General features: G+C 45.1%; 12 non-coding genes across 12 annotated transcripts; all 12 read left to right on the top strand.

Moving 5' to 3' along the window:
* Positions 1-141: 141 nt before the first annotated feature.
* trnag-gcc (transfer RNA glycine (anticodon GCC)) lies at positions 142-212 on the top strand. Its single transcript has one exon. It is a non-coding gene; the product is annotated as a tRNA-Gly (tRNA).
* Positions 213-1,193: 981 nt separating this feature from the next.
* On the top strand, positions 1,194-1,264 carry trnag-gcc (transfer RNA glycine (anticodon GCC)). The gene has a single exon. It is a non-coding gene; the product is annotated as a tRNA-Gly (tRNA).
* Positions 1,265-4,340: 3,076 nt separating this feature from the next.
* trnag-gcc (transfer RNA glycine (anticodon GCC)) lies at positions 4,341-4,411 on the top strand. Its single transcript has one exon. It is a non-coding gene; the product is annotated as a tRNA-Gly (tRNA).
* A 3,076-nt stretch (positions 4,412-7,487) lies between these two features.
* On the top strand, positions 7,488-7,558 carry trnag-gcc (transfer RNA glycine (anticodon GCC)). The gene has a single exon. It is a non-coding gene; the product is annotated as a tRNA-Gly (tRNA).
* Positions 7,559-8,966: 1,408 nt separating this feature from the next.
* On the top strand, positions 8,967-9,037 carry trnag-gcc (transfer RNA glycine (anticodon GCC)). The gene has a single exon. It is a non-coding gene; the product is annotated as a tRNA-Gly (tRNA).
* Positions 9,038-9,389: 352 nt separating this feature from the next.
* Positions 9,390-9,460, top strand: trnag-gcc (transfer RNA glycine (anticodon GCC)). Its single transcript has one exon. It is a non-coding gene; the product is annotated as a tRNA-Gly (tRNA).
* A 1,274-nt stretch (positions 9,461-10,734) lies between these two features.
* On the top strand, positions 10,735-10,805 carry trnag-gcc (transfer RNA glycine (anticodon GCC)). Its single transcript has one exon. It is a non-coding gene; the product is annotated as a tRNA-Gly (tRNA).
* A 1,562-nt stretch (positions 10,806-12,367) lies between these two features.
* On the top strand, positions 12,368-12,438 carry trnag-gcc (transfer RNA glycine (anticodon GCC)). Its single transcript has one exon. It is a non-coding gene; the product is annotated as a tRNA-Gly (tRNA).
* A 1,562-nt stretch (positions 12,439-14,000) lies between these two features.
* Positions 14,001-14,071, top strand: trnag-gcc (transfer RNA glycine (anticodon GCC)). Its single transcript has one exon. It is a non-coding gene; the product is annotated as a tRNA-Gly (tRNA).
* A 981-nt stretch (positions 14,072-15,052) lies between these two features.
* On the top strand, positions 15,053-15,123 carry trnag-gcc (transfer RNA glycine (anticodon GCC)). The gene has a single exon. It is a non-coding gene; the product is annotated as a tRNA-Gly (tRNA).
* Positions 15,124-16,775: 1,652 nt separating this feature from the next.
* trnag-gcc (transfer RNA glycine (anticodon GCC)) lies at positions 16,776-16,846 on the top strand. The gene has a single exon. It is a non-coding gene; the product is annotated as a tRNA-Gly (tRNA).
* A 981-nt stretch (positions 16,847-17,827) lies between these two features.
* On the top strand, positions 17,828-17,898 carry trnag-gcc (transfer RNA glycine (anticodon GCC)). The gene has a single exon. It is a non-coding gene; the product is annotated as a tRNA-Gly (tRNA).
* The last annotated feature ends 2,412 nt before the right edge of the window (positions 17,899-20,310 follow it).

Raw genomic sequence — 20,310 nt, 5'->3', positions numbered from 1 at the left:
CCGTTCTATATAGTAGAGGATGGCAAATAATTGCAACAACCGGACATTTGTGTCTGTCTCACTCACTCACTCATCTATCCAATTATCTTTAATGATTGGTACTTCTTTTCCATTCAACCACTTAAGATTTTCATAACCTGAGCATTGGTTGTTCAGTGGTAGAATTCTCGCCTGCCACGCGGGAGGCCCGGGTTCGATTCCCGGCCAATGCATTTTCCTCGTTCTGCAAAGAAGACAATGATTACATCGTCCCATCCGGACGTTACTGTAACCCGTGATTTAGTAATCCCGAGGTCTTGGTCTGATTGGTACTTATTCATCGTTCAACCATTTCAAACCCTTGTCACCTGACCATTGGTCCGACAGTGGTAGAGATCTCACCTGCCACTTGGGAGGTTGTTGCTTGATTCGCGGCCAATGGTTATCCTCGATCCTTATAGAAGAGGATGACTATTATTGTAACAACCAGACATTTGTGTCTGTCTTTCTCTCTCACTCACTCATCTATCTACAAAGATTGGTACCTCTTTCTACATCATCCCATCCGGACGTTCCTATTTCCCGCGCCTTAGTAATCCCGAGGTCGTGGTCTGATTGGTACTTTTTCCTCCTTCTGCATAGACGACGATGACTGCATCGTGCCATCCAGAGGTTCGTCTGTGCCTCATTGGCTCGTGTTGGCTGCATCATTCATGTTTTATGGGTTAAAGTTCTGATTGGTACTTATTCCTCCTTCAGCCGGTTCAAACACTTATCACCTGAGAATTGGTCCTACAGTGGTTGAGATCTCACCTGCCACTCGGGAGGTGTCTGCTTGATTCGCGGCCAATTTTTTTTTCCGTTCTATATAGAAGAGGTTAGCTATTATTGTAACAACCAGACATTTGTCTCTCTCTCTCTGTCACTCACTCACTCATCTATCTATAATGATTGTTACTTATTCCTTGTTCAACTACTCGAAACCCTTGTCAGCTGAGCATTGGTCCTACAGACGTAGAGACCTCATCTGCCACTCGGGAGGCCTTTGCTTGATTCGCGGCCAATGGTTTTCCCCGTTCTTTATAGTAGAGGATGGCAAATAATTGCAACAACCGGACATTTGTGTCTGTCTCACTCACTCACTCATCTATCCAATTATCTTTAATGATTGGTACTTCTTTTCCATTCAACCACTTAAGATTTTCATAACTTGAGCATTGGTTGTTCAGTGGTAGAATTCTCGCCTGCCACGCGAGAGGCCCGGGTTTGATTCCCGGCCAATGCATTTTCCTCGTTCTGCAAAGAAGACAATGATTACATCGTCCCATCCGGACGTTACTGTAACCCGTGATTTAGTAATCCCGAGGTCTTGGTCTGATTGGTACTTATTCATCGTTCAACCATTTCAAACCCTTGTCACCTGACCATTGGTCCGACAGTGGTAGAGATCTCACCTGCCACTCGGGAGGTTGTTGCTTGATTCGCGGCCAATGGTTATCCTCGATCCTTATAGAAGAGGATGGCTATTATTGTAACAACCAGACATTTGTGTCTGTCTTTCTCTCTCTTTCACTCACTCACTCATCTATCTATAATGATTGGTACTTCTTTCTACATCATCCCATCCGGACGTTCCTATTTCCCGCGCCTTAGTAATCCCGAGGTCGTGGTCTGATTGGTACTTTTTCCTCCTTCTGCATAGACGACGATGACTGCATCGTGCCATCCAGAGGTTTGTCTGTGCCTCATTGGCTCGTGTTGGCTGCATCATTCATGTTTTATGGGTTAAAGTTCTGATTGGTACTTATTCCTCCTTCAGCCGGTTCAAACACTTATCACCTGAGAATTGGTCCTACAGTGGTTGAGATCTCACCTGCCACTCGGGAGGTGTCTGCTTGATTCGCGGCCAATTTTTTTCTCCGTTCTATATAGAAGAGGTTAGCTATTATTGTAACAACCAGACATTTGTCTCTCTCTCTCTGTCACTCACTCACTCATCTATCTATAATGATTGGTACTTCTTTCTACATCATCCCATCCGGACGTTCCTGTTTCCCGCGCCTTAGTAATCCCGAGGTCTTGGTCTGATTGGTACTTATTCATCGTTCAACCATTTCAAACCCTTGTCACCTGACCATTGGTCCGACAGTGGTAGAGATCTCACCTGCCAATCGGGAGGTGTTTGCTTGATTCGCGGCCAATTTTTTTCTCCGTTCTATATAGAAGAGGTTGGCTATTATTGTAACAACCAGACATTTGTCTCTCTCTCTCTGTCACTCACTCACTCATCTATCTATAATGATTGGTACTTCTTTCTACATCATCCCATCCGGACGTTCCTGTTTCCCGCGCCTTAGTAATCCCGAGGTCTTGGTCTGATTGGTACTTATTCATCGTTCAACCATTTCAAACCCTTGTCACCTGACCATTGGTCCGACAGTATTAGAAATCTCACCTGCCACTCGGGAGGTTGTTGCTTGATTCGCGGCCAATGGTTATCCTCGATCTATATAGAAGAGGATGGCTATTATTGTAATAACCAGACATTTGTGTATGTCTCTCTCTCTCACTCACTCATCTATCTACAAAGATTGGTACCTCTTTCTACATCGTCCCATCCAGACGTTCCTGTTTCCCGTGCCTTAGTTATCCCGAGGTCTGGGTTTGATTGGAACTTATTCCTCTTTCAACCATTTGAAACCCATGTCACCTGAGCATTGGTCCTACATTGGTAGAGATCTCAGCTGCCACGCGGGAATTCATTGCTTGATTCGCGGCCAATGGTTTTCCCCGTTCTATATAGAACAGGATGGCAAATAATTGCAACAACCAGACATTTGTGTCTGTCTATCTCTCTCACTCACTCATCTATCTATAAAGATTGGTACCTCTTTCTACATCGTACCATCCGGACGTTCCTGTTTCCCGTGCCTTAGTTATCCCGAGGTCTGGGTCTGATTGGTACTTTTTCCTCCTTCTGCATAGACGACGATGACTGCATCGTTCCATCCAGAGGTTCGTCTGTGCCTCATTGGCTCGTGTTGGCTGCATCATTCATGTTTTATGGGTTAAAGTTCTGATTGGTACTTATTCCTCCTTCAGCCGGTTCAAACACTTATCACCTGAGAATTGGTCTTACAGTGGTAGAGATCTCACCTGCCACTCGGGAGGTGTCTGCTTGATTCGCAGCCAATTATTTTCTCCGTTCTATATAGAAGAGGTTGGCTATTATTGTAACAACCAGACACTTGTCTCTCTCTCTCTGTCACTCACTCACTCATCTATCTATAATGATTGTTACTTATTCCTTGTTCAACTACTCGAAACCCTTGTCACCTGAGCATTGGTCCTACAGACGTAGAGACCTCACCTGCCACGCGGGAGGCCCGGGTTCGATTCCCGGCCAATGCATTTTCCTCGTTCTGCAAAGAAGACAATGATTACATCGTCCCATCCGGACGTTACTGTAACCCGTGACTTAGTAATCCCGAGATCTAAGTCTCATCGGTACTTATTCCTCTTTCATCCACTTGAAACCCTTGTCACCTGAGCATTTGTGCTACAGTGGTAGAGATCTCACCATCCACTCGGGAGGTTGTTGCTTGATTCGCGGCCAATGGTTTTCCCCATTCTATGTAGAAGAGGATGGCTATTATTGTAACAACCAGACATTTGTGTCTGTCTCTCTCTCTCTTTCACTCACTCACTCATCTATCTATAATGATTGGTACTTCTTTCTACATCATCCCATCCGGACGTTACTGTAACCCGTGACTTAGTAATCCCGAGGTCTTGGTCTGATTGGTACTTATTCATCGTTCAACCACTTCAAACCCTTGTCACCTGACCATTGGTCCGACAGTAGTAGAGATCTCACCTGCCACTCGGGAGGTTGTTGCTTGATTCGCGGCCAATGGTTATCCTCGATCCTTATAGAAGAGGATGGCTATTATTGTAACAACCAGACATTTGTGTCTGTCTTTCTCTCTCTTTCACTCACTCACTCATCTATCTATAATGATTGGTACTTCTTTCTACATCATCCCATCCGGATGTTCCTATTTCCCGCGCCTTAGTAATCCCGAGGTCTTGGTCTGATTGGTACTTATTCATCGTTCAACCATTTCTAACCCTTGTCACCTGACCATTGGTACGACAGTGGTAGAGATCTCACCTGCCAATCGGGAGGTGTTTGCTTGATTCGCGGCCAATTTTTTTCTCCGTTCTATATAGTAGAGGATGGCAAATAATTGCAACAACCAGACATTTGTGTCTGTCTCACTCACTCACTCATCTATCCAATTTTCTTTAATGATTGGTACTTCTTTTCCATTCAACCACTTAAGATTTTCATAACCTGAGCATTGGTTGTTCAGTGGTAGAATTCTCGCCTGCCACGCGGGAGGCCCGGGTTCGATTCCCGGCCAATGCATTTTCCTCGTTCTGCAAAGAAGACAATGATTACATCGTCCCATCCGGACGTTACTGTAACCCGTGACTTAGTAATCCCGAGATCTAAGTCTCATCGGTACTTATTCCTCTTTCATCCACTTGAAACCCTTGTCACCTGAGCATTTGTGCTACAGTGGTAGAGATCTCACCTGCCACTCGGGAGGTTGTTGCTTGATTCGCGGCCAATGGTTATCCTCGATCCTTATAGAAGAGGATGGCTATTATTGTAACAACCAGACATTTGTGTCTGTCTTTCTCTCTCTTTCACTCACTCACTCATCTATCTATAATGATTGGTACTTCTTTCTACATCATCCCATCCGGACGTTCCTATTTCCCGCGCCTTAGTAATCCCGAGGTCGTGGTCTGATTGGTACTTTTTCCTCCTTCTGCATAGACGACGATGACTGCATCGTGCCATCCAGAGGTTTGTCTGTGCCTCATTGGCTCGTGTTGGCTGCATCATTCATGTTTTATGGGTTAAAGTTCTGATTGGTACTTATTCCTCCTTCAGCCGGTTCAAACACTTATCACCTGAGAATTGGTCCTACAGTGGTTGAGATCTCACCTGCCACTCGGGAGGTGTCTGCTTGATTCGCGGCCAATTTTTTTCTCCGTTCTATATAGAAGAGGTTAGCTATTATTGTAACAACCAGACATTTGTCTCTCTCTCTCTGTCACTCACTCACTCATCTATCTATAATGATTGGTACTTCTTTCTACATCATCCCATCCGGACGTTCCTGTTTCCCGCGCCTTAGTAATCCCGAGGTCTTGGTCTGATTGGTACTTATTCATCGTTCAACCATTTCAAACCCTTGTCACCTGACCATTGGTCCGACAGTGGTAGAGATCTCACCTGCCAATCGGGAGGTGTTTGCTTGATTCGCGGCCAATTTTTTTCTCCGTTCTATATAGAAGAGGTTGGCTATTATTGTAACAACCAGACATTTGTCTCTCTCTCTCTGTCACTCACTCACTCATCTATCTATAATGATTGGTACTTCTTTCTACATCATCCCATCCGGACGTTCCTGTTTCCCGCGCCTTAGTAATCCCGAGGTCTTGGTCTGATTGGTACTTATTCATCGTTCAACCATTTCAAACCCTTGTCACCTGACCATTGGTCCGACAGTATTAGAAATCTCACCTGCCACTCGGGAGGTTGTTGCTTGATTCGCGGCCAATGGTTATCCTCGATCTATATAGAAGAGGATGGCTATTATTGTAATAACCAGACATTTGTGTATGTCTCTCTCTCTCACTCACTCATCTATCTACAAAGATTGGTACCTCTTTCTACATCGTCCCATCCAGACGTTCCTGTTTCCCGTGCCTTAGTTATCCCGAGGTCTGGGTTTGATTGGAACTTATTCCTCTTTCAACCATTTGAAACCCATGTCACCTGAGCATTGGTCCTACATTGGTAGAGATCTCAGCTGCCACGCGGGAATTCATTGCTTGATTCGCGGCCAATGGTTTTCCCCGTTCTATATAGAACAGGATGGCAAATAATTGCAACAACCAGACATTTGTGTCTGTCTATCTCTCTCACTCACTCATCTATCTATAAAGATTGGTACCTCTTTCTACATCGTACCATCCGGACGTTCCTGTTTCCCGTGCCTTAGTTATCCCGAGGTCTGGGTCTGATTGGTACTTTTTCCTCCTTCTGCATAGACGACGATGACTGCATCGTTCCATCCAGAGGTTCGTCTGTGCCTCATTGGCTCGTGTTGGCTGCATCATTCATGTTTTATGGGTTAAAGTTCTGATTGGTACTTATTCCTCCTTCAGCCGGTTCAAACACTTATCACCTGAGAATTGGTCTTACAGTGGTAGAGATCTCACCTGCCACTCGGGAGGTGTCTGCTTGATTCGCAGCCAATTATTTTCTCCGTTCTATATAGAAGAGGTTGGCTATTATTGTAACAACCAGACACTTGTCTCTCTCTCTCTGTCACTCACTCACTCATCTATCTATAATGATTGTTACTTATTCCTTGTTCAACTACTCGAAACCCTTGTCACCTGAGCATTGGTCCTACAGACGTAGAGACCTCACCTGCCACGCGGGAGGCCCGGGTTCGATTCCCGGCCAATGCATTTTCCTCGTTCTGCAAAGAAGACAATGATTACATCGTCCCATCCGGACGTTACTGTAACCCGTGACTTAGTAATCCCGAGATCTAAGTCTCATCGGTACTTATTCCTCTTTCATCCACTTGAAACCCTTGTCACCTGAGCATTTGTGCTACAGTGGTAGAGATCTCACCATCCACTCGGGAGGTTGTTGCTTGATTCGCGGCCAATGGTTTTCCCCATTCTATGTAGAAGAGGATGGCTATTATTGTAACAACCAGACATTTGTGTCTGTCTCTCTCTCTCTTTCACTCACTCACTCATCTATCTATAATGATTGGTACTTCTTTCTACATCATCCCATCCGGACGTTACTGTAACCCGTGACTTAGTAATCCCGAGGTCTTGGTCTGATTGGTACTTATTCATCGTTCAACCACTTCAAACCCTTGTCACCTGACCATTGGTCCGACAGTAGTAGAGATCTCACCTGCCACTCGGGAGGTTGTTGCTTGATTCGCGGCCAATGGTTATCCTCGATCCTTATAGAAGAGGATGGCTATTATTGTAACAACCAGACATTTGTGTCTGTCTTTCTCTCTCTTTCACTCACTCACTCATCTATCTATAATGATTGGTACTTCTTTCTACATCATCCCATCCGGATGTTCCTATTTCCCGCGCCTTAGTAATCCCGAGGTCTTGGTCTGATTGGTACTTATTCATCGTTCAACCATTTCTAACCCTTGTCACCTGACCATTGGTACGACAGTGGTAGAGATCTCACCTGCCAATCGGGAGGTGTTTGCTTGATTCGCGGCCAATTTTTTTCTCCGTTCTATATAGTAGAGGATGGCAAATAATTGCAACAACCAGACATTTGTGTCTGTCTCACTCACTCACTCATCTATCCAATTTTCTTTAATGATTGGTACTTCTTTTCCATTCAACCACTTAAGATTTTCATAACCTGAGCATTGGTTGTTCAGTGGTAGAATTCTCGCCTGCCACGCGGGAGGCCCGGGTTCGATTCCCGGCCAATGCATTTTCCTCGTTCTGCAAAGAAGACAATGATTACATCGTCCCATCCGGACGTTACTGTAACCCGTGACTTAGTAATCCCGAGATCTAAGTCTCATCGGTACTTATTCCTCTTTCATCCACTTGAAACCCTTGTCACCTGAGCATTTGTGCTACAGTGGTAGAGATCTCACCATCCACTCGGGAGGTTGTTGCTTGATTCGCGGCCAATGGTTATCCTCGATCCTTATAGAAGAGGATGGCTATTATTGTAACAACCAGACATTTGTGTCTGTCTTTCTCTCTCTTTCACTCACTCACTCATCTATCTATAATGATTGGTACTTCTTTCTACATCATCCCATCCGGACGTTCCTATTTCCCGCGCCTTAGTAATCCCGAGGTCTTGGTCTGATTGGTACTTTTTCCTCCTTCTGCATAGACGACGATGACTGCATCGTGCCATCCAGAGGTTCGTCTGTGCCTCATTGGCTCGTGTTGGCTGCATCATTCATGTTTTATGGGTTCAAGTTCTGATTGGTACTTATTCCTCCTTCAGCCGGTTCAAATACTTATCACCTGAGAATTGGTCCTACAGTGGTAGAGATCTCACCTACCACTCGGGAGGTGTCTGCTTGATTCGCGGCCAATTTTTTTCTCCGTTCTATATAGAAGAGGTTAGCTATTATTGTAACAACCAGACATTTGTCTCTCTCTCTCTGTCACTCACTCACTCATCTATCTATAATGATTGTTACTTATTCCTTGTTCAACTACTCGAAACCCTTGTCACCTGACCATTGGTCCGACAGTGGTTGAGATCTCACCTGCCACTCGGGAGGTGTCTGCTTGATTCGCGGCCAATTTTTTTCTCCGTTCTATATAGAAGAGGTTAGCTATTATTGTAACAACCAGACATTTGTGTCTTTCTGTCTCTCTCTCTCACTAACTCAGTCATCTATTTATAATGATTGGTACTTCTTTCTACTTCGTCCCATCTGGACGTTCCTGATACCCGCGCCTTAGTAATCCTGAGGTCTGGGTCTGATTGGTACTTTTTCCTCCTTCTGCATAGACGACGATGACTGCATCGTGCCATCCAGAGGTTCGTCTGTGCCTCATTGGCTCGTGTTGGCTGCATCATTCATGTTTTATGGGTTAAAGTTCTGATTGGTACTTATTCCTCCTTCAGCCGGTTCAAACACTTATCACCTGAGAATTGGTCTTACAGTGGTAGAGACCTCACCTGCCACTCGGGAGGCCTTTGCTTGATTCGCGGCCAATGGTTTTCCCCGTTCTATATAGTAGAGGATGGCAAATAATTGCAACAACCGGACATTTGTGTCTGTCTCACTCACTCACTCATCTATCCAATTATCTTTAATGATTGGTACTTCTTTTCCATTCAACCACTTAAGATTTTCATAACCTGAGCATTGGTTGTTCAGTGGTAGAATTCTCGCCGGCCACGCAGGAGGCCCGGGTTCGATTCCCGGCCAATGCATTTTCCTCGTTCCGCAAAGAAGACAATGATTACATCGTCCCATCCGGACGTTACTGTAACCCGTGACATAGTAATCCCGAGATCTAAGTCTCATCGGTACTTATTCCTCGTTCATCCACTTGAAACCCTTGTCACCTGAGCATTTGTGCTACAGTGGTAGAGATCTCACCTTCCACTCGGGAGGCCTTTGCTTGATTCGCGGCCAATGGTTTTCCCGGTTCTATATAGTAGAGGATGGCAAATAATTGCAACAACCGGACATTTGTGTCTGTCTCACTCACTCATCTTTCCTATTATCTTTAATGATTAGTACTTCTCTCCCATTCAACCACTTAAGATTTTCATAACCTGAGCATTGGTTGTTCAGTGGTAGAATTCTCGCCTGCCACGCGGGAGGCCCGGGTTCGATTCCCGGCCGATGCATTTTCCTCGTTCTGCAAAGAAGACAATGATTACATCGTCCCATCCGGACGTTACTGTAACCCGTGATTTAGTAATCCCGAGATCTAAGTCTCATCGGTACTTATTCCTCGTTCATCCACTTGAAACCCTTGTCATCTGAGCATTGGTCTGACAGTGGTAGAGATCTCACCTGCCACTCGGGAGGTTGTTGCTTGATTCGCGGCCAATGGTTATCCTCGATCTATATAGAAGAGGATGGCTATTATTGTAATAACCAGACATTTGTGTATGTCTCTCTCTCTCACTCACTCATCTATCTACAAAGATTGGTATCTCTTTCTACATCGTCCCATCCAGACGTTCCTGTTTCCCGTGCCTTAGTAATCCCGAGATCTAAGTCTCATCGGTACTTATTCCTCGTTCATCCACTTGAAACCCTTGTCATCTGAGCATTGGTCTGACAGTGGTAGAGATCTCAGCTGCCACGCGGGAATTCATTGCTTGATTCGCGGCCAATGGTTTTCCCCGTTCTATATAGAACAGGATGGCAAATAATTGCAACAACCAGACATTTGTGTCTGTCTCTCTCTCTCACTCACTCATCTATCTATAAAGATTGGTACCTCTTTCTACATCGTCCCATCCGGACGTTCCTGTTTCCCGTGCCTTAGTTATCCCGAGGTCTGGGTCTGATTGGTACTTTTTCCTCCTTCTGCATAGACGACGATGACTGCATCGTGCCATCCAGAGGTTCGTCTGTGCCTCATTGGCTCGTGTTGGCTGCATCATTCATGTTTTATGGGTTAAAGTTCTGATTGGTACTTATTCCTCCTTCAGCCGGTTCAAACACTTATCACCTGAGAATTGGTCTTACAGTGGTAGAGACCTCACCTGCCACTCGGGAGGCCTTTGCTTGATTCGCGGCCAATGGTTTTCCCCGTTCTATATAGTAGAGGATGGCAAATAATTGCAACAAACGGACATTTGTGTCTGTCTCACTCACTCACTCATCTATCCAATTATCTTTAATGATTGGTACTTATTCCTTGTTCAACTACTCGAAACCCTTGTCACCTGAGCATTGGTCCTACAGACGTAGAGACCTCACCTGCCACTCGGGAGGCCTTTGCTTGATTCGCGGCCAATGGTTTTCCCCGTTCTATATAGTAGAGGATGGCAAATAATTGCAACAACCGGACATTTGTGTCTGTCTCACTCACTCACTCATCTATCCAATTATCTTTAATGATTGGTACTTCTTTTCCATTCAACCACTTAAGATTTTCATAACCTGAGCATTGGTTGTTCAGTGGTAGAATTCTCGCCTGCCACGCGGGAGGCCCGGGTTCGATTCCCGGCCAATGCATTTTCCTCGTTCTGCAAAGAAAACAATGATTACATCGTCCCATCCGGACGTTACTGTAACCCGTGATTTAGTAATCCCGAGATCTAAGTCTCATCGGTACTTATTCCTCTTTCATCCACTTGAAACCCTTGTCACCTGACCATTGGTCCGACAGTGGTTGAGATCTCACCTGCCACTCGGGAGGTGTCTGCTTGATTCGCGGCCAATTTTTTTCTCCGTTCTATATAGAAGAGGTTAGCTATTATTGTAACAACCAGACATTTGTCTCTCTCTCTCTGTCACTCAATCACTCATCTATCTATAATGATTGGTACTTCTTTCTACATCATCCCATCCGGACGTTCCTGTTTCCCGCGCCTTAGTAATCCCGAGGTCTTGGTCTGATTGGTACTTATTCATCGTTCAACCATTTCAAACCCTTGTCACCTGACCATTGGTCCGACAGTATTAGAAATCTCACCTGCCACTCGGGAGGTTGTTGCTTGATTCGCGGCCAATGGTTATCCTCGATCTATATAGAAGAGGATGGCTATTATTGTAATAACCAGACATTTGTGTATGTCTCTCTCTCTCACTCACTCATCTATCTACAAAGATTGGTACCTCTTTCTACATCGTCCCATCCAGACGTTCCTGTTTCCCGTGCCTTAGTTATCCCGAGGTCTGGGTATGATTGGAACTTATTCCTCTTTCAACCATTTGAAACCCATGTCACCTGAGCATTGGTCCTACATTGGTAGAGATCTCAGCTGCCACGCGGGAATTCATTGCTTGATTCGCGGCCAATGGTTTTCCCCGTTCTATATAGAACAGGATGGCAAATAATTGCAACAACCAGACATTTGTGTCTGTCTCTCTCTCTCACTCACTCATCTATCTATAAAGATTGGTACCTCTTTCTACATCGTCCCATCTGGACGTTCCTGTTTCCCGTGCCTTAGTTATCCCGAGGTCTGGGTCTGATTGGTACTTTTTCCTCCTTCTGCATAGACGACGATGACTGCATCGTGCCATCCAGAGGTTCGTCTGTGCCTCATTGGCTCGTGTTGGCTGCATCATTCATGTTTTATGGGTTAAAGTTCTGATTGGTACTTATTCCTCCTTCAGCCGGTTCAAATACTTATCACCTGAGAATTGGTCCTACAGTGGTAGAGATCTCACCTACCACTCGGGAGGTGTCTGCTTGATTCGCGGCCAATTTTTTTCTCCGTTCTATATAGAAGAGGTTAGCTATTATTGTAACAACCAGACATTTGTCTCTCTCTCTCTGTCACTCACTCACTCATCTATCTATAATGATTGTTACTTATTCCTTGTTCAACTACTCGAAACCCTTGTCACCTGAGCATTGGTCCTACAGACGTAGAGACCTCACCTGCCACTCGGGAGGCCTTTGCTTGATTCGCGGCCAATGGTTTTCCCCGTTCTATATAGTAGAGGATGGCAAATAATTGCAACAACCGGACATTTGTGTCTGTCTCACTCACTCACTCATCTATCCAATTATCTTTAATGATTGGTACTTCTTTTCCATTCAACCACTTAAGATTTTCATAACCTGAGCATTGGTTGTTCAGTGGTAGAATTCTCGCCTGCCACGCGGGAGGCCCGGGTTCGATTCCCGGCCAATGCATTTTCCTCGTTCTGCAAAGAAGACAATGATTACATCGTCCCATCCGGACGTTACTGTAACCCGTGATTTAGTAATCCCGAGATCTAAGTCTCATCGGTACTTATTCCTCTTTCATCCACTTGAAACCCTTGTCACCTGACCATTGGTCCGACAGTGGTTGAGATCTCACCTGCCACTCGGGAGGTGTCTGCTTGATTCGCGGCCAATTTTTTTCTCCGTTCTATATAGAAGAGGTTAGCTATTATTGTAACAACCAGACATTTGTCTCTCTCTCTCTGTCACTCAATCACTCATCTATCTATAATGATTGGTACTTCTTTCTACATCATCCCATCCGGACGTTCCTGTTTCCCGCGCCTTAGTAATCCCGAGGTCTTGGTCTGATTGGTACTTATTCATCGTTCAACCATTTCAAACCCTTGTCACCTGACCATTGGTCCGACAGTATTAGAAATCTCACCTGCCACTCGGGAGGTTGTTGCTTGATTCGCGGCCAATGGTTATCCTCGATCTATATAGAAGAGGATGGCTATTATTGTAATAACCAGACATTTGTGTATGTCTCTCTCTCTCACTCACTCATCTATCTACAAAGATTGGTACCTCTTTCTACATCGTCCCATCCAGACGTTCCTGTTTCCCGTGCCTTAGTTATCCCGAGGTCTGGGTATGATTGGAACTTATTCCTCTTTCAACCATTTGAAACCCATGTCACCTGAGCATTGGTCCTACATTGGTAGAGATCTCAGCTGCCACGCGGGAATTCATTGCTTGATTCGCGGCCAATGGTTTTCCCCGTTCTATATAGAACAGGATGGCAAATAATTGCAACAACCAGACATTTGTGTCTGTCTCTCTCTCTCACTCACTCATCTATCTATAAAGATTGGTACCTCTTTCTACATCGTCCCATCCGGACGTTCCTGTTTCCCGTGCCTTAGTTATCCCGAGGTCTGGGTCTGATTGGTACTTTTTCCTCCTTCTGCATAGACGACGATGACTGCATCGTGCCATCCAGAGGTTCGTCTGTGCCTCATTGGCTCGTGTTGGCTGCATCATTCATGTTTTATGGGTTAAAGTTCTGATTGGTACATATTCCTCCTTCAGCCGGTTCAAATACTTATCACCTGAGAATTGGTCCTACAGTGGTAGAGATCTCACCTACCACTCGGGAGGTGTCTGCTTGATTCGCGGCCAATTTTTTTCTCCGTTCTATATAGAAGAGGTTAGCTATTATTGTAACAACCAGACGTCTGTCTCTCTCTCTCATTCACTCACTCACTCATCTATCTATAATGATTGTTACTTATTCCTTGTTCAACTACTCGAAACCCTTGTCAGCTGAGCATTGGTCCTACAGACGTAGAGACCTCATCTGCCACTCGGGAGGCCTTTGCTTGATTCGCGGCCAATGGTTTTCCCCGTTCTTTATAGTAGAGGATGGCAAATAATTGCAACAACCGGACATTTGTGTCTGTCTCACTCACTCACTCATCTATCCAATTATCTTTAATGATTGGTACTTCTTTTCCATTCAACCACTTAAGATTTTCATAACCTGAGCATTGGTTGTTCAGTGGTAGAATTCTCGCCTGCCACGCGGGAGGCCCGGGTTCGATTCCCGGCCAATGCATTTTCCTCGTTCTGCAAAGAAGACAATGATTACATCGTCCCATCCGGACGTTACTGTAACCCGTGATTTAGTAATCCCGAGGTCTTGGTCTGATTGGTACTTATTCATCGTTCAACCATTTCAAACCCTTGTCACCTGACCATTGGTCCGACAGTGGTAGAGATCTCACCTGCCACTTGGGAGGTTGTTGCTTGATTCGCGGCCAATGGTTATCCTCGATCCTTATAGAAGAGGATGACTATTATTGTAACAACCAGACATTTGTGTCTGTCTTTCTCTCTCACTCACTCATCTATCTACAAAGATTGGTACCTCTTTCTACATCATCCCATCCGGACGTTCCTATTTCCCGCGCCTTAGTAATCCCGAGGTCGTGGTCTGATTGGTACTTTTTCCTCCTTCTGCATAGACGACGATGACTGCATCGTGCCATCCAGAGGTTCGTCTGTGCCTCATTGGCTCGTGTTGGCTGCATCATTCATGTTTTATGGGTTAAAGTTCTGATTGGTACTTATTCCTCCTTCAGCCGGTTCAAACACTTATCACCTGAGAATTGGTCCTACAGTGGTTGAGATCTCACCTGCCACTCGGGAGGTGTCTGCTTGATTCGCGGCCAATTTTTTTTTCCGTTCTATATAGAAGAGGTTAGCTATTATTGTAACAACCAGACATTTGTCTCTCTCTCTCTGTCACTCACTCACTCATCTATCTATAATGATTGTTACTTATTCCTTGTTCAACTACTCGAAACCCTTGTCAGCTGAGCATTGGTCCTACAGACGTAGAGACCTCATCTGCCACTCGGGAGGCCTTTGCTTGATTCGCGGCCAATGGTTTTCCCCGTTCTTTATAGTAGAGGATGGCAAATAATTGCAACAACCGGACATTTGTGTCTGTCTCACTCACTCACTCATCTATCCAATTATCTTTAATGATTGGTACTTCTTTTCCATTCAACCACTTAAGATTTTCATAACTTGAGCATTGGTTGTTCAGTGGTAGAATTCTCGCCTGCCACGCGAGAGGCCCGGGTTTGATTCCCGGCCAATGCATTTTCCTCGTTCTGCAAAGAAGACAATGATTACATCGTCCCATCCGGACGTTACTGTAACCCGTGATTTAGTAATCCCGAGGTCTTGGTCTGATTGGTACTTATTCATCGTTCAACCATTTCAAACCCTTGTCACCTGACCATTGGTCCGACAGTGGTAGAGATCTCACCTGCCACTCGGGAGGTTGTTGCTTGATTCGCGGCCAATGGTTATCCTCGATCCTTATAGAAGAGGATGGCTATTATTGTAACAACCAGACATTTGTGTCTGTCTTTCTCTCTCTTTCACTCACTCACTCATCTATCTATAATGATTGGTACTTCTTTCTACATCATCCCATCCGGACGTTCCTATTTCCCGCGCCTTAGTAATCCCGAGGTCGTGGTCTGATTGGTACTTTTTCCTCCTTCTGCATAGACGACGATGACTGCATCGTGCCATCCAGAGGTTTGTCTGTGCCTCATTGGCTCGTGTTGGCTGCATCATTCATGTTTTATGGGTTAAAGTTCTGATTGGTACTTATTCCTCCTTCAGCCGGTTCAAACACTTATCACCTGAGAATTGGTCCTACAGTGGTTGAGATCTCACCTGCCACTCGGGAGGTGTCTGCTTGATTCGCGGCCGCGGCCAATTTTTTTCTCCGTTCTATATAGAAGAGGTTAGCTATTATTGTAACAACCAGACATTTGTCTCTCTCTCTCTGTCACTCACTCACTCATCTATCTATAATGATTGGTACTTCTTTCTACATCATCCCATCCGGACGTTCCTGTTTCCCGCGCCTTAGTAATCCCGAGGTCTTGGTCTGATTGGTACTTATTCATCGTTCAACCATTTCAAACCCTTGTCACCTGACCATTGGTCCGACAGTGGTAGAGATCTCACCTGCCAATCGGGAGGTGTTTGCTTGATTCGCGGCCAATTTTTTTCTCCGTTCTATATAGAAGAGGTTGGCTATTATTGTAACAACCAGACATTTGTCTCTCTCTCTCTGTCACTCACTCACTCATCTATCTATAATGATTGGTACTTCTTTCTACATCATCCCATCCGGACGTTCCTGTTTCCCGCGCCTTAGTAATCCCGAGGTCTTGGTCTGATTGGTACTTATTCATCGTTCAACCATTTCAAACCCTTGTCACCTGACCATTGGTCCGACAGTATTAGAAATCTCACCTGCCACTCGGGAGGTTGTTGCTTGATTCGCGGCCAATGGTTATCCTCGATCTATATAGAAGAGGATGGCTATTATTGTAATAACCAGACATTTGTGTATGTCTCTCTCTCTCACTCACTCATCTATCTACAAAGATTGGTACCTCTTTCTACATCGTCCCATCCAGACGTTCCTGTTTCCCGTGCCTTAGTTATCCCGAGGTCTGGGTTTGATTGGAACTTATTCCTCTTTCAACCATTTGAAACCCATGTCACCTGAGCATTGGTCCTACATTGGTAGAGATCTCAGCTGCCACGCGGGAATTCATTGCTTGATTCGCGGCCAATGGTTTTCCCCGTTCTATATAGAACAGGATGGCAAATAATTGCAACAACCGGACATTTGTGTCTGTCTCACTCACTCACTCATCTATCCAATTATCTTTAATGATTGGTACTTCTTTTCCATTCAACCACTTAAGATTTTCATAACTTGAGCATTGGTTGTTCAGTGGTAGAATTCTCGCCTGCCACGCGAGAGGCCCGGGTTTGATTCCCGGCCAATGCATTTTCCTCGTTCTGCAAAGAAGACAATGATTACATCGTCCCATCCGGACGTTACTGTAACCCGTGATTTAGTAATCCCGAGGTCTTGGTCTGATTGGTACTTATTCATCGTTCAACCATTTCAAACCCTTGTCACCTGACCATTGGTCCGACAGTGGTAGAGATCTCACCTGCCACTTGGGAGGTTGTTGCTTGATTCGCGGCCAATGGTTATCCTCGATCCTTATAGAAGAGGATGACTATTATTGTAACAACCAGACATTTGTGTCTGTCTTTCTCTCTCACTCACTCATCTATCTACAAAGATTGGTACCTCTTTCTACATCATCCCATCCGGACGTTCCTATTTCCCGCGCCTTAGTAATCCCGAGGTCGTGGTCTGATTGGTACTTTTTCCTCCTTCTGCATAGACGACGATGACTGCATCGTGCCATCCAGAGGTTCGTCTGTGCCTCATTGGCTCGTGTTGGCTGCATCATTCATGTTTTATGGGTTAAAGTTCTGATTGGTACTTATTCCTCCTTCAGCCGGTTCAAACACTTATCACCTGAGAATTGGTCCTACAGTGGTTGAGATCTCACCTGCCACTCGGGAGGTGTCTGCTTGATTCGCGGCCAATTTTTTTTTCCGTTCTATATAGAAGAGGTTAGCTATTATTGTAACAACCAGACATTTGTCTCTCTCTCTCTGTCACTCACTCACTCATCTATCTATAATGATTGTTACTTATTCCTTGTTCAACTACTCGAAACCCTTGTCAGCTGAGCATTGGTCCTACAGACGTAGAGACCTCATCTGCCACTCGGGAGGCCTTTGCTTGATTCGCGGCCAATGGTTTTCCCCGTTCTTTATAGTAGAGGATGGCAAATAATTGCAACAACCGGACATTTGTGTCTGTCTCACTCACTCACTCATCTATCCAATTATCTTTAATGATTGGTACTTCTTTTCCATTCAACCACTTAAGATTTTCATAACTTGAGCATTGGTTGTTCAGTGGTAGAATTCTCGCCTGCCACGCGAGAGGCCCGGGTTTGATTCCCGGCCAATGCATTTTCCTCGTTCTGCAAAGAAGACAATGATTACATCGTCCCATCCGGACGTTACTGTAACCCGTGATTTAGTAATCCCGAGGTCTTGGTCTGATTGGTACTTATTCATCGTTCAACCATTTCAAACCCTTGTCACCTGACCATTGGTCCGACAGTGGTAGAGATCTCACCTGCCACTCGGGAGGTTGTTGCTTGATTCGCGGCCAATGGTTATCCTCGATCCTTATAGAAGAGGATGGCTATTATTGTAACAACCAGACATTTGTGTCTGTCTTTCTCTCTCTTTCACTCACTCACTCATCTATCTATAATGATTGGTACTTCTTTCTACATCATCCCATCCGGACGTTCCTATTTCCCGCGCCTTAGTAATCCCGAGGTCGTGGTCTGATTGGTACTTTTTCCTCCTTCTGCATAGACGACGATGACTGCATCGTGCCATCCAGAGGTTTGTCTGTGCCTCATTGGCTCGTGTTGGCTGCATCATTCATGTTTTATGGGTTAAAGTTCTGATTGGTACTTATTCCTCCTTCAGCCGGTTCAAACACTTATCACCTGAGAATTGGTCCTACAGTGGTTGAGATCTCACCTGCCACTCGGGAGGTGTCTGCTTGATTCGCGGCCAATTTTTTTCTCCGTTCTATATAGAAGAGGTTAGCTATTATTGTAACAACCAGACATTTGTCTCTCTCTCTCTGTCACTCACTCACTCATCTATCTATAATGATTGGTACTTCTTTCTACATCATCCCATCCGGACGTTCCTGTTTCCCGCGCCTTAGTAATCCCGAGGTCTTGGTCTGATTGGTACTTATTCATCGTTCAACCATTTCAAACCCTTGTCACCTGACCATTGGTCCGACAGTGGTAGAGATCTCACCTGCCAATCGGGAGGTGTTTGCTTGATTCGCGGCCAATTTTTTTCTCCGTTCTATATAGAAGAGGTTGGCTATTATTGTAACAACCAGACATTTGTCTCTCTCTCTCTGTCACTCACTCACTCATCTATCTATAATGATTGGTACTTCTTTCTACATCATCCCATCCGGACGTTCCTGTTTCCCGCGCCTTAGTAATCCCGAGGTCTTGGTCTGATTGGTACTTATTCATCGTTCAACCATTTCAAACCCTTGTCACCTGACCATTGGTCCGACAGTATTAGAAATCTCACCTGCCACTCGGGAGGTTGTTGCTTGATTCGCGGCCAATGGTTATCCTCGATCTATATAGAAGAGGATGGCTATTATTGTAATAACCAGACATTTGTGTATGTCTCTCTCTCTCACTCACTCATCTATCTACAAAGATTGGTACCTCTTTCTACATCGTCCCATCCAGACGTTCCTGTTTCCCGTGCCTTAGTTATCCCGAGGTCTGGGTTTGATTGGAACTTATTCCTCTTTCAACCATTTGAAACCCATGTCACCTGAGCATTGGTCCTACATTGGTAGAGATCTCAGCTGCCACGCGGGAATTCATTGCTTGATTCGCGGCCAATGGTTTTCCCCGTTCTATATAGAACAGGATGGCAAATAATTGCAACAACCAGACATTTGTGTCTGTCTATCTCTCTCACTCACTCATCTATCTATAAAGATTGGTACCTCTTTCTACATCGTACCATCCGGACGTTCCTGTTTCCCGTGCCTTAGTTATCCCGAGGTCTGGGTCTGATTGGTACTTTTTCCTCCTTCTGCATAGACGACGATGACTGCATCGTTCCATCCAGAGGTTCGTCTGTGCCTCATTGGCTCGTGTTGGCTGCATCATTCATGTTTTATGGGTTAAAGTTCTGATTGGTACTTATTCCTCCTTCAGCCGGTTCAAACACTTATCACCTGAGAATTGGTCTTACAGTGGTAGAGATCTCACCTGCCACTCGGGAGGTGTCTGCTTGATTCGCAGCCAATTATTTTCTCCGTTCTATATAGAAGAGGTTGGCTATTATTGTAACAACCAGACACTTGTCTCTCTCTCTCTGTCACTCACTCACTCATCTATCTATAATGATTGTTACTTATTCCTTGTTCAACTACTCGAAACCCTTGTCACCTGAGCATTGGTCCTACAGACGTAGAGACCTCACCTGCCACGCGGGAGGCCCGGGTTCGATTCCCGGCCAATGCATTTTCCTCGTTCTGCAAAGAAGACAATGATTACATCGTCCCATCCGGACGTTACTGTAACCCGTGACTTAGTAATCCCGAGATCTAAGTCTCATCGGTACTTATTCCTCTTTCATCCACTTGAAACCCTTGTCACCTGAGCATTTGTGCTACAGTGGTAGAGATCTCACCATCCACTCGGGAGGTTGTTGCTTGATTCGCGGCCAATGGTTTTCCCCATTCTATGTAGAAGAGGATGGCTATTATTGTAACAACCAGACATTTGTGTCTGTCTCTCTCTCTCTTTC

This window comes from Amia ocellicauda, chromosome 8, assembly GCF_036373705.1.
Source record: "Amia ocellicauda isolate fAmiCal2 chromosome 8, fAmiCal2.hap1, whole genome shotgun sequence".
Taxonomy (NCBI): Eukaryota; Metazoa; Chordata; class Actinopteri; order Amiiformes; family Amiidae; genus Amia; species Amia ocellicauda.
Note: the sequence above shows the minus strand (reverse complement) of the source record. Positions and strands in the feature narration are given on the sequence as shown.